A 17,117-nucleotide genomic window follows, 5' to 3' on the forward strand; every position below is an offset into this window, starting at 1 on the left:
TTTTGGGCACTATTAATCTACCTTTCTGCTTGCTCTTTCTGATATTTTTAGTTCCATGATATTTTCTGCTATTCCTTCTATTCTGTTTCCATGCCTGAATTAATCATGTAGCGTTCTTCTTTCCTCCTTTCAGACTATATAATTTTAAGAATTGTAGTCTTTCCCAGTAGTCTAGGTCCTTAACTTCTTCTATTCCAGCTGTAAAAGGACCTTTGTACACTCTCTATTTGTGCAATATCCTTTGATAGTGTGGGTACCATATCATATTGCAATATTCAAGTGGACTACGAACATATGTTTTATAAAGCATAATCATGTGTTCAGCTTTTCTTGTTTTGAAGTGCCGTAACAACATTCCCATTTTTGCTTTACATTTTGCCAACAGAGTTGCTATTTGATCATTGCATAACATGTTCCTATCATCATCACACCAAGGTCTTTAACTGCTTCCTTATTTGTGATGGTCTCATTATTAGGTCCCTTATATGCATATAGCTTTCTTTCTCTGTCTCCATAATTTATTGATTCAAATTTATCAGAGTTAAATACCATCCTATTTACCTCTGCCCAATCATATACTTTGTTAAGGTCTCTTTGTAGAGCGTTCCTATCTTCATCACAAGTAATTTCTCTACTTATTCTTGTGTCATCTGCGAAACTACTCACTACCGAATCCTTAACATTATTGTCTATGTCTTCAATCATAATAACAAACAGTATTGCAGCTAACACCGTACTTGCGGCACACGGATATTACCTTGGCTTCATCCGATTTCTCGTCGTTTGCAAATAAACTATCTGTTTTCTGTTGTGTAAAAATTCTTTTAACATCTTCCTACTTTATCCACGATATTGTGTTTCTAATTTTCTTCGCTAATATATTATGGTCTACTTTATCAAAAGCTTTTGCAAAGTCTAAATAAACCACATCTGTTCATTTCCGCTTTTCATATTTTTGAATATGTTCTCACGGTGGACTAACAGTTGGGTTTGTGTACTTTTCCGGGTACGAAACCATGTTGTCCTTTATTAAACAAACATTTTTTTTATTAAATGTTTCATAATATTTTCTTCATTACCCTTTCATACACTTTCATAATATGTGATGTTAGACTCACAGGCCTATAATTACTTGCCTCTAGTCTGATCCACTTTTGAAAGTAGGGGGTAATATATGCTAATTTGTGCTCATCATAAATCTTGCCTGTATCTACACTTTGTACTTAATAATATTGCAAGTGGCTTTGCGATAGAATGAACTACTTTCTTTAACAAAATAGCAGGAATTCCATCAGGCCCTGCAGCAGCTCCCCATTTTTAATTTCATTAATAGCCTGCACAATATCAGCTTCATAATATCTATGTCAGCTCAAATATTCACTATTTTCATCCCTTACTTCTATATCATTAGTGCAATGTGGAGTGAACTGAGACCAAAATGTGTATAATAACAATCAAATAAGCACTGTGGAGTTTCAGTTGTGATGGCAGTAAGGATAAAAAACCGCCGATTACAAGGTAAGAATGGAAATTCAGTTCCAACCATAACCCCGGGAATAACAAGTTTCATACTTTCACTAATATAGGCAACAAAATGTTGTTTTATTGTGCTGATTACAACGCAATCTTGAGTAAGATCAATAAACGTTACATACATACGCTACATGTTCAAATGAGTGCTGGGAAGGCTGGGGAAAGATGGTGGCCTTGTCACTGATGAGAACCGTCCATGCAAAACGTAGCCGCCATATTGGATTTCAAAACTGCCTTGAAAACATATTTTACGAAGAGCTCACATGCTTATTTTAGTTCGTATGGGGCTTTCATATATCACAATATGTTGACGAAACTTCAGTCTTTTAAATGGTATGCTTAGAGTTGCAATTGTATTCATGTTTCACCAATTAACTATAGAGTGAATAAGACCCGTCTACCGTGATGAGGGTTGGGCCTGTCGTGATGTTTCCCCTATATTGTAACGCGTCTGACACCGGAGTAGAGGTCTTTAGCTCCCGTTTCTCACCAACAACAAGTCGCGTCTGATGCCCGTCTCCGATGTCAGGGACGCATTGTAATGTACTTTTTTTTGGGGTTGTACACATTGAATCGTACATGGTTCAACCACTGTACCATGCGGTTTTTTTTTTACCCTAAGCCAAAAGTACTTTTTCAGAGGGTGGATCAACAAGCGGGCAAGACTGGGTAAGCTAGCCCACTTGGTTGTTTCCCACATTACCCTACAGGAGTTTTTGGTCCTGTTACAATGCTTGGATAGTCGACTAACATAACAATTAAGGATCGTAAGTCCTACCTAAGGCCTACGCCTAAACTACGTGTCCCCGAACATTCTGGTAATGGTGTCAAAAAAAATGGAGGTCAAAACATAGTAAAATAAAAAAAAAATACTAAACAGAAGAGCAATTCATTCTTTTGAAAGCATCATTGAAAATCCTCAGTTGCTCGAATACCTAGCTAGTATCTTATCATAAAGAGTTACCAGCGTCGATCGTAACCCCTTTTCAAACAAAAGTTCTGACCCAGCTAAGACTACGACGTCGCGCACACACATTGCTGCCTTGTGGTTACGTCTCCTAATAAGTAAAGCTACCGCCCATGTCACGGGGAATGACGGAAAATTTGTAAAAAAGCATCGAGGGGTGAAGTACCCACCGCCATTTGTGTATCTGGCGAATGGTGGCGTCTATCCCGGGAAGGGTGGCCCAATACTCATCACACGTTGTCCTTTTTATTACTGCTTATTTCGTCACTTAATCTCTCTAAGCTTTAACACCCGATCGCCCTTACCACACCAAACTGAACAGTCGACATGATTTCTTACCGAATAGCGGAGGAACGACGGCCTTTCGACAATAATAACAATTTCACTCATCACAAGACGTTGGGAGTCGACGGAAGCCTCTTCACTCCTACAAGTTGCCAGTAAAAGCTTTTAAAAATCTACAAATTTCTCAAATAAAATCGGCCGGACGTCCTCGCGCCCGAGGAAATTATTTTCAATATCAGAAAATTATGCCGAACCATCTAATGTATTTTTGGGCGAGTCCGGGGCACTTGCGGATGCTAATAATATCTAGAACAAAGAAACATTGATGACCGACGCCATTTTGATGGCTAGAACTGGCAACACGGGATCATGGAGGACTCGAGAGAAATATTTTGACGGTAACTATCACGATGAGGAAGCTTTTATTGTTGCACATCTAACGACTCGAAAAGAGAGCAATTCTTGACTGAAAATGACATCTCATTCGAAAGTATTATTGAAAAACACATGCTTTCAAGACAGACCGTAAGAGAGAGAGAGAGAGAGAAAAAAAAGGATATTTCCCGCGTTTAGCAATATGACATGAGGCACGATTATGTTCCAACAATAGACAGAATTTGGAAAAGGTCTTAGTCGTGCCTCTGAATAAGACTTATATGACGCCTCCAGTTAATATCAGCAGTGGAGTAAGACAATAAATTTAATATTCGAAGCTGTGGGCATCATTCCCTTCCTTTAATTTGTCATGTCCGACATGAACGAACAAACACTGCCATATTTACTACTGGTTCATGTCTGGTGTTGATGCCTATTTCCCTTTACGTGTCACGGCAAACCACGATATTTTGCATTAATTTCTGTGAACTTTTGGCCATTTCTTCTTTTCCATTTAAGGAATTGAATTAAATATATTATACAAAGAAACACAACGATGGTTCCAAATGTATAATTAAGGAAATAATGAACGCCCGCAACTCTTGTAAACTCAATAAGTTCATTCAGAAATTTGAGTCTAGTAGACGCAATTAATACGCTATCAGCATTTAAGTTTGGGAAAAATATTGCAGTTTCAGTTTGTCAACAAACATTTGTATTTGCCACCTGTTCTATGAGAGCGTCGAAAAATGTCTTTGGACACGCGTGATTATACTTGTTAGAGCGATAGGTATACTGTATTTAAATTTAACTGCAAGACTTAGTGATACTGAAACCAGCTGTTGATATGTTTTTAGTCTATTGAAATAATGAATGAAGATGGGTACCTAGACAACGAAGAAACTGTTATAAATAAGAGATATACAAATTCCTATGTTATGGCACAAAAACACGAATAATCAACTTATGTATAAAAGCTCACTAAATTTGTTTTAAAATTGATGAAAATGAAAGCGATGAGTAAACATACAGTTATAGCTCCAAAATCAAGAGTAAACAAAATGAGCCTGGAGCGATTCGTGAAATTCAAGAGCAGAACGTCCAAAGCAAGCAACAAGCAGGAACATCTGCGCATAAAGTTTTCCGACCGAAAGTTACAATCCTAAAGGAAGAAAAAAAAAAGTCAAAGGACACATAGAAGAAATTAACATCATAGCTGTGAAAATAGGAAGAAAGACCAACAGATATTGATAAAAATGTCCAAGAAGATGAAGATGAAGAAACTAAAAAACCCTTAAGCATGAGAACCGTAAGCTGCGCATACGAGACACTTTAGAAGAAAGTGACTGGCCACTAAGTGGCCAGCCACTTTGTTGCCAGCTGATAATATTACACTCGCACAGCAGACGAAACATTGTTCGTGGCAGCCCCAAAATTCCAAATGAATTTCCAACGTGTCATCATGCCATGGTTCGAAGGTCCCTGTGTCTGTGCTTTGCTGGAAAAATGAAAGCGAAAGAAAAAAAAGATACTAGCGGAAAGTGTTGGGTACATCCAATAATTAGCCAAAGACTGGTAGCATTGGGAAATTTTTTCATATTTGAAGACTAAAGTCTTACCCCCAAAAATTTTACAGTTTCTTCAGGATGAGTGAAGAGTAGCTATTTAACAATCCGATTACCATATCTAAACCTAGTATATATGATTTCCCATCAGGACAGAGACAAATTTGACAGTGGAAAGGCAGGAGGTAGAAACTTGAAGGTAAGCTCAGAAGTTGGATTGTTTATTGTTCATATTTTCAAATTCTTATTCACTACTTCCTAAAAGTTACTTAAACATTATATAGAATAAATCAGGAGATAGCTACATTTAAAATGTAACTTGGTGTGGCCAAGTAAAAGAACAGGTAGCCCATAAGGTGTAAACTAAAGATCTTGTCATTCAATGAGACCATAAAGCATAGACTAAAGGACTGTTATTCAAATGAGACCATAAGGTGTAAACTAAAGGAGTCACTCAAATGAGACTATAAGACATAGACTAAAGGCCTGCCATTCAAATGAGCGCATAAGTGTAGACTAAAGCACTCATTCAGATGAGAACATATAATTGTAGACTAAAGGACTGTCATTCAAATGAGACCATAAGACATAGACTAAAGGACTCATTCGAATGAGAACATAAGGCATACACTAAAGGAATCACTCAAATGAGACCATAAGACATAGACTAAAGGCCTGTCATTCAAAGATGACCATAATGCATAGATTAAAGACTGTCATGCAAAAATGAACCTTAAGGCATAGACTAAAGGACTGTCCATTCAAAAATGAACTGTAAAGGCATAGACCAAGGACTGTCATTCAAATTGAGACCATAAGGCAATAGACTTAAGGACTGTCATTCAAATCAAATGAACCAGATAAGGCATAGACTTAAGGACTGTCATTCAAATCATGAAACCCAATAAGGCAGAAGACTAAAGGCCTGTCCATTCGAATAGAACCATAAAGGTCATAGATTAAAGGACTGGGTCATGAATTGAAAACCTTAAGGAAACTAAAGGAACTCCCAAATTAAAGGACCTAAGGCATAGACCAAAAACCTGTCATTCCAAAGAGACCATAAGCATAGACAAGGACTGTCATTCAAATGAAACCTTAAGGCATAGGGGGACTAAAAAAGGGGGGGGGGGGGGGGACTGTCCATTCAAATGAGGGGGGGGACTGTAAGGCATAGACCAAGGACTGTCATTCAAATGAGACCATAAGGCATAGACTAAGGACTGTCATTCAAATGGAGACCAATAAAGCAATTTAGACCTTAAGGGGGACTGTCAAGGCATGGAGACCATAAGGGCATAGGACTAAAGGGGCCGTCATCGAATGAGACCATAAGGCATAGATTTAAAAGGGGAACTGGTCATTCAAATGAGACCGTAAGGGCATAGGAACTAAAGACTGTCATTCAAATGAGGGCCATAGGGCATAGTCACTAAAGGACTGTCATTCAAAATCGAGGACCATAAGCATAGACATAAGGACTGTCATTCAAATGAAAGACCAATTAGGCATAGACTAAAGGCCTGTCACTCAAAATGAGACCATTAAGGCATAGACTAAAGGACTGCTTTCAAACTGAGACCATAATTATTATTTTTGTTCATGAAACTTACCTGTCAGATATATATATAGCTGTATTTCTGACGTCCGACAGAATTTCAAAACTCGCGGCACACGTAGTGGGGCGGCCAGGTGGTAGTACCCATTCCCGCCGCTGGGAGGCGGATATCAGGAACCATTCCCATTTTCTATTCATATTTTTTCTGTCGCCGGTGCTGCAAACAACTGTTTGCAGTACCTCCGTCTAGGATTTTTTGATTATCTCGCTTAATATTATCTGGATTGACTTTTGGTATCGACTTCTGGATTGTTGGATTGGCACGCGTAATAGTGGATTGGTTTTTGATTTTGGATTGGCTTTTCGTGTACATGATGTCGGGATCAAGTACTGGAAGTTTCAGAGTGTGTGTGAGAGTGAATGTAAGGTGAGGCTTCTTAAACCTTCAGTTGATCCTCACACAGTTTGTATGGATTGCAGGGGGCATGTTTGCTTGGTTGATGATCGGTGCAATGAATGTAAGGATTTGGATGATGATAAATGGAAGATGTATGAGACCTATCGACGTAAATTGGAGCGCGATAGAGTCAGGAGGTCTTCCTCCAAGGGCAGTTTCTACTAAAGGTAAGGATAGTAACATTTCTCCTCCTCTAACACCAGTAGATTTTGCTCAACCTAATCCTGTTTTGTTGCCTTCGGGCCCCAGTGCTGTGTCTGGAGAAGGTAACTCCCTTTCTCTGATTCTGGAGTCTATTCGTGCTCTCGAATCTAAAGTTTTGGCCCTAGAAACCGGCCCTGTGAAAGTTTGTGTTAGTGCCCCTAGTTGTTGTGGAGGGGGCGTCAGATCGGCCCCAATAATGCCTCTAGGCCTAGACCTCTATCAGACTCCCAGGACTCAGGGAGTGGGTATGTCGAAAGCCGCAAGAGGGTTACGGGGGTCTCCCCACCGATCTGGCGTCCCTTCGGCAGCCTTGTTGCTAAATCCCAGGCTGCCAAGGAGCGCGACGAGCGCGTGTCCTGAAAGATTGCTTTTCGTCCTCCGAAGCGTCCTCCCGCGCAAGGGTGGAGCGCTCGGAGAGACTCGCGTCCCGTGAAAAGGACCTTTCGCTTTGAGGACGCTTCACGTCCTATGTCTCCTCTTTCGTCAGAGGACGATTATGACGCCTTTCCTCCTCAGAAGAGAGGAAGGCTTTCTGCCGACGAGGACGTTTGGTTTCCACGCACAGGCGTGTTCACCTGAGAGGCAGATAGCTGTACCCTTGCTAGAAGGAAGGAGGCGTCCCCTCGCCCCTCGCCTTCTCGCAGGCTCAGTCCTGCCCCTTCTTATGCTCCTTCGTCACCTACGAAGGATATCCTAGTGTCCCTTCAGGACCAGATTACGTCGCTGATGGCTCAGAGGACTCGCCAGCAGCAGTCGAGCCTAAGCGTAGGAAGGACGTTCGGCTGCCCGTCAAGAGGACGAAGCAGCCTCATTCTCTATCGTCTCGCTCGTCTCTCTCTCCTCCTCCGGATCGTCACCGTTCTCGTTCTACGAGTAGATCTTTCGCTCTCTCAGGAGAGGACGCTCGCCAGGACGCTCGGCGTTCGAAGCAGGACGCTTTGCGCTCTCGGCAGGGAGCTGTTGAGGACGCTCGCAGGACGCTCGGCGTTCTAAACAGGACGCTTTGCGCTCTCTACAAGACGCTTTGAGGACGCATCGGCAGGACGCTCGGCGTTCGAAGCAGGACGCTTTGAGTTATCGACAGGACACCTTTGAGGACGCTCCGCAGGATGCTCACCGTTCGAAGCAGGGACGCTTTTCGAGCGAGGCAGTACGCTGAGGACGCTCAGCAGGACGCTTGCTTGGCTAAGCAGGACGCTTTTGGCGCCTCTCGTCAGGAAGCTCGCGCTTCCTCTCGTAGGACGTGTCTGTTAAGACAGTTCCCGTTGCTTCTAAGGACGCTCCTCTTTCACAAGATGTCCGTCCCTCTAAGGATCGAACGTAAGGGCGATTCCGTACCTGTAGCGGGGTACTTCCAACCAACGGAAGTCATTGTTCAGGATTGAGACTGCTGGAGTACTCCCTCTCCTGTGGGCGTTCTCCAGTTCCTCTTAGGGAGGAAGGGGAAAACTTAGTAGTCCAGGGAGTTCCGTCGAAGAAGAACAGCCGGTAGCTTCAGCTGTCTCGGACTACAAGGTTCTTGTTAGGCTGTTACGTTCAGCCTTCGGGGAGAAGTTCCAGCCGGCAGCCCCTAGGTCTCCTCCCTCTCAACTTTCGTCTTCCAAGACCGTTAAGACCCCTGAATTCGTCGAGATGAAGACATCGCTGTCGACCAAGAGGGCGTTTAAGAAGCTTCAAGACTTTATGTCTAGAAGGAAGGATCAGGGCAAGACACTTCGCCCATCCACCCTCTAGACTCGCCGGGAAAGGAGGAATTTGGTATGAGACCAAGGAGGACGTGGGAGTAAAGGTTCCTTCGTCCGCTCTGGGTGACTTCTCCAGTTTAAGTGGGGGGGGGGGGACGCTCAGAGGAGGTCTCTCTTATCGTCCTGCTAAGGTGTCCTGGGACTCCTGTGGAGACTGACCACCACTTGAAGGGACTGCTTCGTACCCTAAATGTTTTTAATTTCCTAGACTGGTGTCTGGGAGTTTTAGACCTTCAGTCTAGAAGTCCTGATTCTCTCAGTCTGGGGAGCTGTCCAGCGTGTTGTCATGTATGGACAAGGCCGTCAGGGATGGTTCGGGGAAAGGAGCTAGTTTCTCATTTTGGAACTGCTTTCCTGAAGAAAAGAGCACTGCTTTGCAATTTTGTACATGGAAACTTACCCAGCAGATATATACTTAGCTATAGACTCCGTCGTCCCCCCCGACAGAAATTCGAATTTCGCGGCACACGCTGCAGGTAGGTCAGGTGATCTACCGCCCCTGCCGCTGGGTGGCAGGAATAGGAACGATTACCATTCTAGAACCAGATTTTCTCTGTCGCGGTAGTGTCAACATACGTTGTTGCTACCTCCTGACTTGATTTTCGTTTTTTCATCGCCATCGACCTTCTGGGCTGTCTTTTGCAGGGAAGTACTGGGTCTTTGGTTTGGCATACGCTTTTATTAACTTTTTAATGAATTTGGCTTCGAAATTTCGAAGAATATATTACGTGAAACTACCGAATTTTTCGGTAGACACTTATATTTTGCAATAAGGGAAATATTGATATTTTTTTTTTCACTAATACGTGTATAAGTGTTAGAACTTGATGAAGGAAATATAAGATCTAACTTCCTACTTTAGGAAGTCAGAAAGCATATAACTAGATACAGCTTCCTTTAGAAGCTTTAAGAGCTCTCGTACTAACGAGCAGTTAGAGTATTGACAATTCTAGTAGTTGTTGCATCCTCATCACCTTCTTACTCCACAGAATCTACAAATTGCATATGTGCAAATTTGAAGATAAATGGATGGAGCTCAAAAGGCGAGCTCTAAAAAGGTAAGAAGTGAATATAGTGTTTCCCAGTGCAGTGGAGGGTGCGTCTGATCGGCTTCCGTAGCGCTTCCAGGCCTAGACCTCTTCCAAACTCCCAGACCCAGTGGAGGAGGAAAGTCGACAGCCGCAGGAAGGTTAGGGAGAACCCCCACCGGTCAGGCGTTCCCCTCGGCAGGTTCTGTTAGAACGTCCCAGACTGCCAAGGATAGCCATTGATAAGGCATCCTTAAAAAAGAAGAATGTATGTTTGGAGTGATCTAGCGCGTTCTCTGAAAACTAAGAGAACACTGAGCAAGAGCCAGCCGCTGCCATGAAGCCGAGTTCCAGCAAGCTAGCGTGAGGTACGTTCCTATAGCCAGCAGCGAGGCGCGTTCCAGCTAACAGACTAGCGCGGAGCCCGTTCCTACAACCAAACGCGAGCCGCGTTCTAGAAAATTTTTTCTTGGCGCAAGGCGCCTTCAAAGAGACGAAGCGCCAGCCTGGCGCAAATTGCGCCAGAAAAAACAGACGGCTAGAGCAAGGAGCCCTTACAGTAGAGTGGCAATCAGAACGATCCTTCCATTGAACGTTTCCGGGCAAGAGGCTCTTTCTAAAAGGGGTCTATAGGCGCTCGGAACTGTCAGGGCGCACGGGACCTTCCACGCAAGCGGAACGTTCCAGGAGCGAGTCTCCTTTCTAGCGCGCGGAACATTCCAGGCGCTAGGTGCAAGGATCCAGGCGCCAGAATATCCATTCTCTATCTGCCTCGGCAGGGAAAGAAGGTAGTAGAGTATCTGCTGTATGAGAATACGATACGGCAAATCATAAGCACATACCGTAGTTACTTCTTTGCTGAGCAACTCAATTACCAGTATCCTTCCAGGAATTTCCGGAGGAAGGACTACGCTTAAAGGGATTGTTAAGACAACACCTACTTAGCTTCTAGATTTATCGAAGTCTTGTTTCGCTTAGATATGCATTATAAGAACTTCCTGAAGTTCGATAATAATGTTATAAGATTCCTTTATTAAATGGAGTAGCTGGCAACTCTGGAAGAGTAAGGCCAGTCGGCTAACGAGACTGCTATCGCTTAAGCACCAACGCAGTATCATGTAGGTGTCGGTCATGAGTGGGCGGTAACATATGTCTCTCCTGCGGGATGGAATGAATAACCGTGTCTCTCCCCTACAATCGTGGTTTTAACGCCTCGATTGAGGGGATAGTTAAGCAAAAACATAAATAAAAAATATTGTCTGCCTTTTGCTAAGAAGCTTTCAATAAGAAAGATATTACATTTCATTGCTGTTTACCGTAGGTAACATTTTTAAAGGATTCTAACGCAGCGAAACTCTATATTGTATAATGCTCTCATGCTTACGAAAGCATGGCTTATTAGAGTACATGCTTAGTGAGAAGATGAATGTAGTAGAGAATTCACTTTAAGACTACGGTATGGTCAAGTCTTATGCACATACCGAGGTTAACTACAGAATTCCTAGTATCCTTACAAAGGTTTCCTAGATTAATGCTGTTTACCACAATGTGACAGTATTATAAAGGATTCTAATACGGCAGCGCGCGATATATATAATTCTCTCATCCTTTCGAGAAACGCACACAACCTTTTTAAATTCGGATATTGCTCAAGAGAAGTTGGGTGAGTTCGGATGGGAAAACATTCTCTTAGTGGCAGAAGTTGTTTTCCCTGAATGGACTATACTACGTATATAAAAGTTTTTTCCCACTAAGAACGGAATTAACATGTGAAGGATGTCGGGTACCATAAAGGCATAGATGTTATGGCACATAAACTAAAAGAACTAGAAGGAAGCGCCAGCCTGGCGCAAATTGTGCCAGAAGCACCATCCAAGATATTTTCTCGTTTTAGCGAGTTATTAACCTAAGAGTCCAGTAGCCTCTCGGACAGCAGGCTCGGTAACGGCAAGATTCGTTCCTGATTTCGTTACCCATTTAATCGAAAAGGGTCGCTTACAAGGAATGATGAAATGATTTATTTTAATCACTTAGGCCAATTCCACGACTCTCTCATATCGCAAAGAGCCATCGAGAATCTCTTTTTTCGCCCCGGTTCGCGTTAACAAAAGAGAACCTATTTGGGAACAGACACGGAACGTAACGATCCTTAAGAGGTTCGATGCAAGATTTTGCATGTCCGTGAGAACCTTCTCGATCGAAGATAATAACTGTTAACATATGTCTAACATTTATTGAAAAGAGTTGTGAGAACCTGCGGAAAGTCTTCTTCATAGATCTCCTTTGTAAGGTAGAAGACGAACAGGCTTCCTTTAGACTGCTTCTTTTTTCCTCGAACCAAGAGAGGTAGCAATATAAGACATCTTTAAATTTAAAGAAGGGGAATAAACTTTAGCCTTTTTTCCCTAGTTATAAATTCTTAACAGATATTAAGATAATTGGGCGTCAAGGAAGAGAGGATGTATGCCTCATTTTGGCCTTAGAGAGTTGGATTCACAGAAGTCACGTTCTTCTCACAGCATGTTTCGTAAGGCTTTTCCAAGAGTATCTGGATATTCTATCAGAATCTATTATAAATAGACCTATAAAAAACAAAACCTCTCCACTCTGAGTCTGTCCGCGTGCAGACTGACCAGAGTGGACATGAATGAGAGGTTTTTTCAAGGTAAATGACAATAGTCATGGCTAAGACATAGAATTGCTGCAGATCGTGCTAGATGGAATGAGGAAACTGTACCTCTTCCGATACCTCTGCTGAACCACATAGCGAGGTTTTTTCTTCACTTTCAGAGGGAAGAATCACCTATGTATATATCTGCTATCAAAGAACGCAGTAAAAGGCCATACTCTGTCTCTACAAAGGGAATTAGAGATAACAGAGGATTAAGATCTTCGGGATCTTATACGATACCGCAATACGACAAGAGTAGGATATCATGTACTTCGAATGGGATTTTTTTTTTTTTGTGGCCACAGATTCCGTGTTCCGACAAAATGGAACTGCTCCTCATCTACTTCTTTGAGGAAGTTTATGAAGGTAAGGAATTCTTTGTTTCTCTTAACCCTAAACGACCAAGAAGACAAGTGAATTTTTTGTGCATTGGAATCTCGCATCAGATTCAATGGAGACTCGGCATGGGTTCTTGCCAGCATAGTATGTCTGGCAAAAGAAATAAATCCCTCTATTCCTGACGCAACGCTTTCAGAGAGAAGTTTAGTTGCCCAGGCAGGGTACTTACATTTTCATCTACAGAAGAAGAGATGTTTAAACGTTTGCCTACAGAGTCTTCGGGGTGCGATGAGGGCTCAAAATGCTTCCCAGAAGGTATTCAGAAGGATACAATAAGAGCTAGAAATCAGGGTTCCGCCCAATTTCAGCTCAGAGTCTCCTTCGACTTCCAGACTCCTTCCCTTCCTTCGGGCAAGGATAGGGGAAGATTCTGCAACGAGGAACCTCATCAACATGTAAGAAGAGATCTCGTTAGCAAAAGAAGTGTTCACGAAGGATCCTCCTCGGAGGAAGACTCTTCTCTCTCGTGTTGTTAGATATCCTGTCGTCTACTGGGTGTAGCTGACTAAAAATCACCTCCCCTTGCCAGGGGCCAAAAGCTCAAAGGGGAAGAATTTCTTCCACCCTTCTCCAGTCTCCTGGATAAACTATGTGGTTGTTCAGGACTCTCGGACAATGTAGCGCCAGCCAAGCGCCAATACAGGCGAAAAACGCCAGAGGCGGACAGTTCCAAGGAACTCTGTCATGGTCGGATACTGAGAAGGAGCGGGCCTCCAACCTGGCGCAAATGCGCCAGAGGCGAACAAATCGGACAGATATAAGAGTGTCCGATGTGGACATCGTCAGACAGCCTAGAGACTCTTCCAAGCTCGAAGCTCCAGCAAGTGTGGAGGAGCTAAGCCAGGCGCGAGGCGCCAGCCAGGCTAGTGCCAGCAGGTCTAGGAGCCAGCCAGGCTCTAGGAGCCAGCCAAGGCTCTAGGAGCCAGGGGCCAGGCTCTAGGGGGAGCCAGCAGCTCTAGGAGCCAGCCAGGCTCTAGAGCCAGCCAGGCTCTAGAGGCAGCAGGATCTACGGAAGCCAGCCAGGCTCTAGGAGCCCATCCAGGCTCTAGGAGCCAGCCAGGCTCTAGGCCAGCCAGGTCTAGGCTTGCCAGCCAGGCTTAGGACCAGCCAGGCTCTAGGAGCCACCAGGCTCTAGGAGCCAGCCAGGCTCTAAGCCAGCCAGGCTCTAGGGCCAGCCAGGCTCTAGAGCCAGGCGCCAGCCAGGCTCTAGGAGCCAGCCAGGCTCAGGAGCCAGCCAGGCTCTTCGAGCCAGGCCAGCTCTAGAAAGCCAGCCAGGCGCCATCCAGGTGCCAGGCTCCTTCAAGGCTCTAGTCAACCTCGGATTGAGGATCCATCCAGACGCAAGGCTCCTTCCAGTAAAGAGAAACCTAAAGCTCTGTCATGTAAGAGGGCTTAGTCCCCATTGATATGATACAGGTAAGGCTCTGCCATGTAAGTGGGTCAGCCCCATTGGCACGATCCGAGAAGGCTCTGTCGTGTAAGCGGGCTAGCCCCCATTGACATGATCCAGAAGGGTTTGTCAGTCATAGGTCCCTACCTCGCTGAAACTCTTGAGGCATGCAGACTCATAGACAGTAATCATGAAGTCTTCTGCCAGGCTCCAGGTGCCTTCCAGGCGCAAGGCACCAGCCAGACGCAAGGCTCCAGCCAGGCGCGAGGCGCTAGCCAGGAAGGAGGAGCCAATCAGGCACCAGCCAGGCGCGAGGCGCCAGCCAGGCGCAAGGCGCCATCTAGGCGCGAGGCTCTAGCCAGGCTCTAGGCGCCATTCAGGCGCAAGGCTCCAGCCAGGCGCGAGGCGCTAGACAGGCGCTAGGCGCCTGCCAAGCGCTAGCCAGGCCTCCAGGCTTCACCCAGAAGAGATCTATATCAAAGAACGCCCTGGCCTTCTTTGAGACATTGTGATCTCCTAAGCACTTGATAAGTGCATTGATGATTCCTTCAAACAGATGAGAATTAAAAGCGCATGAGTGCGAGCTTTTCCGAATTCTTGTTCTTTCCCTAACAATATGTCATAAGGACATATTAGCTGTCACATACGGGAGATGCAACTCTGTGTTGACTTCCCATTATCCGAAGGATGTCAAGATAACCTTCGAGGGATCCTTCTCTCTTGGTTGATACGTGTCTGCGGATACATTGCTGGGATAGGGAGCAGATACTGATCCTTAACTAGTGAGTTAACTTTTATTTAAGCGTCGTGTTTTTTCTTTGGGTTGTTTGAAAGGAGTTTGTAGATAACTCTTTTCAACTTAAGCACTAACCTCGTGTTAGGATCAGGTGATCGGGATCGGTGTTGTGCTCCTTAATTATGCCACTAGGCATAGGCATATTGTCATGTAAGAGGCTCTGTCGAGTAAATGGATAAGACCCCATCGACAGACCCACAAGAACTCTTAGCCATAGGTCACATCCTCGCTGAGGCTCTTGAGGCGAAGCAGATTCCTAGGCATTAGCCATGGAGGCTTCCGCCTGATCAAGTAGGAACCAAGGTTTTATTTATTTATTACCTACAACGTATGTTGTTTACCTGTCTATTCAGTAAATAGTTGTCTCTTTCCTTTCCCACCACCAAGGGTGTCAATCAGCTAAGTATATATCTGCTGGGTAAGTTCCATGTACAAAAATGATATTGTTAAGATACAATAAAGTTTTGTACATACTTACCTGGCAGATATATACGATTGATGGCCCACCCAACCTCCCCTCAGGAGACAGGTGGAAGAGAAAATCTGGTTCTAGAATGGTAATCGTTCCTATTCCTGCCACCCAGCGGCAGGGGCGGTAGATCACCTGACCTACCTGCAGCGTGTGCCGCGAAATTCGAATTTCTGTCGGGGGGACGACGGAGTCTATAGCTAAGTATATTATCTGCCAGGTAAGTATGTACAAAACTTTATTGTATCTTAACAATATCATTTTTACCGCTAAGTCGGTATCTCCCGCTCAGAAAGCGGAATTGCTCTTTGCGCCTCTTTCGGACCATCTCTTCCCCAGGCTATGGTAAAGGATCTTGCAAAGAGTTTTTTGCAAGAAAAGGCGACCCAGGACCTCTTGGTACAGTCTTCAAGACGTCCAGCAGTTCCTTCCACTTCGACATTCAGCAAACCCCCGAAGAAAGTCAAAACCCTTTCGCGGGGCACCCCCTCGAGAGCAGCTCCTCGAGGGAGAGGTTTTTCGAGAGGAAGAGCTTCATTCAAACCCAAAACCAGCAAATGAAGATCTCGTCCTTCAGACGCCAGTCGGGGCCAGACTGGAATTCTTTGTGGAGGCTTGGAGGCAGAGAGGGGCGGATCCTTGCACTCTCAAGATAGTAGAGCGGGGGTACAAGATCCCCTTTTTACATCCTCCTCCTTTAACATCAACTCCCAGAGACCTCTCTCCATCTTATCAGGGAGAGAAGAAAAGTATTCTTTTCGATCTGTTAGACCAGATGGTCGAAAAAAGAGCAGTGGAACAAGTCTTGGACCTAGAGTCACCGGGCTTCTACAACAGGATTTTCCTAGTGCCGAAGCAGTCGTCAGGTTGGCGCCCGGTCCTGGATGTGAGCAGGCTCAATCTTTTTGTAGAAAAGATCAAGTTCAAAATGGAGACGCCTCAGTCGGTGCTGGGAGCCTTGAGACCTGGCGACTGGATGGTGTCTCTGGACCTGCAGGACGCGTACTTCCACGTCCCAGTCCACCCTCTTTCAAGGAAGTACCTGAGATTCGTCTTGGACAACAGGGTTTGGCAATTCAGAGCCCTTTGTTTCGGTCTCAGCACGGCCCCGATGGTTTTCACAATGATTATGAGGAATGTAGCGAAGTGGCTCCATTCGTCAGGGATCAGGATATCTCTATACCTCGATGATTGGCTGATCAGAGCGTCGTCGAGGCAGAAGTGTCTGAAGGACCTTCAGTTTACGTTTAGCCCTAGCAAAGTCTCTGGGTCTTTTTGGTCAACTCCGAAAAGTCGCATCTGACCCCGACACAGTCCATCGTGTATCTGGGGATTCAGATGGATTCAGTGGCTTTTCGGGCGTTTCCATCCCAGGAACGTCAGCGACTGGGGTTAGAGAAAGTCGCAGCCTTCCTAGAGAGAGAAGCTTGTTCGGTGAGGGAGTGGATGAGTCTGCTGGGCACCATTTCCTCGCTAGAAAAGTTTGTCTCGCTGGGAAGACTGCACCTCAGGCCTCTTCAATTTTTCCTTGCGGAAGAATGGACGTCGAAAGAGGACCTGAATGCGATCCTAAGGATCTCCAACAAGGTAAAAGTCCACTTAAGATGGTGGCTCGACCCTCAGAAGTTACGAGAGGGCTTCTCCTTAAATCTTCTGAGCCCCGACCTAGTGTTGT

At 44.6% G+C, this 17,117-nt stretch overlaps 1 long non-coding RNA gene across 1 annotated transcript in view; it reads left to right on the forward strand.

Annotated features, from left to right (window-relative positions):
- The first annotated feature begins 3,930 nt into the window (after positions 1 to 3,930).
- LOC135218419 (uncharacterized) overlaps positions 3,931 to 17,117 on the forward strand; it is a 99,016-nt gene continuing 85,829 nt past the window's right edge. The window contains exon 1 of the long non-coding RNA XR_010315318.1: positions 3,931 to 4,924. This is a non-coding gene — a long non-coding RNA (uncharacterized LOC135218419). The remainder of the gene's footprint in view (positions 4,925 to 17,117) is intronic.

Source organism: Macrobrachium nipponense, chromosome 19 (genome assembly GCF_015104395.2).
Source record: "Macrobrachium nipponense isolate FS-2020 chromosome 19, ASM1510439v2, whole genome shotgun sequence".
NCBI lineage: Eukaryota > Metazoa > Arthropoda > Malacostraca > Decapoda > Palaemonidae > Macrobrachium > Macrobrachium nipponense.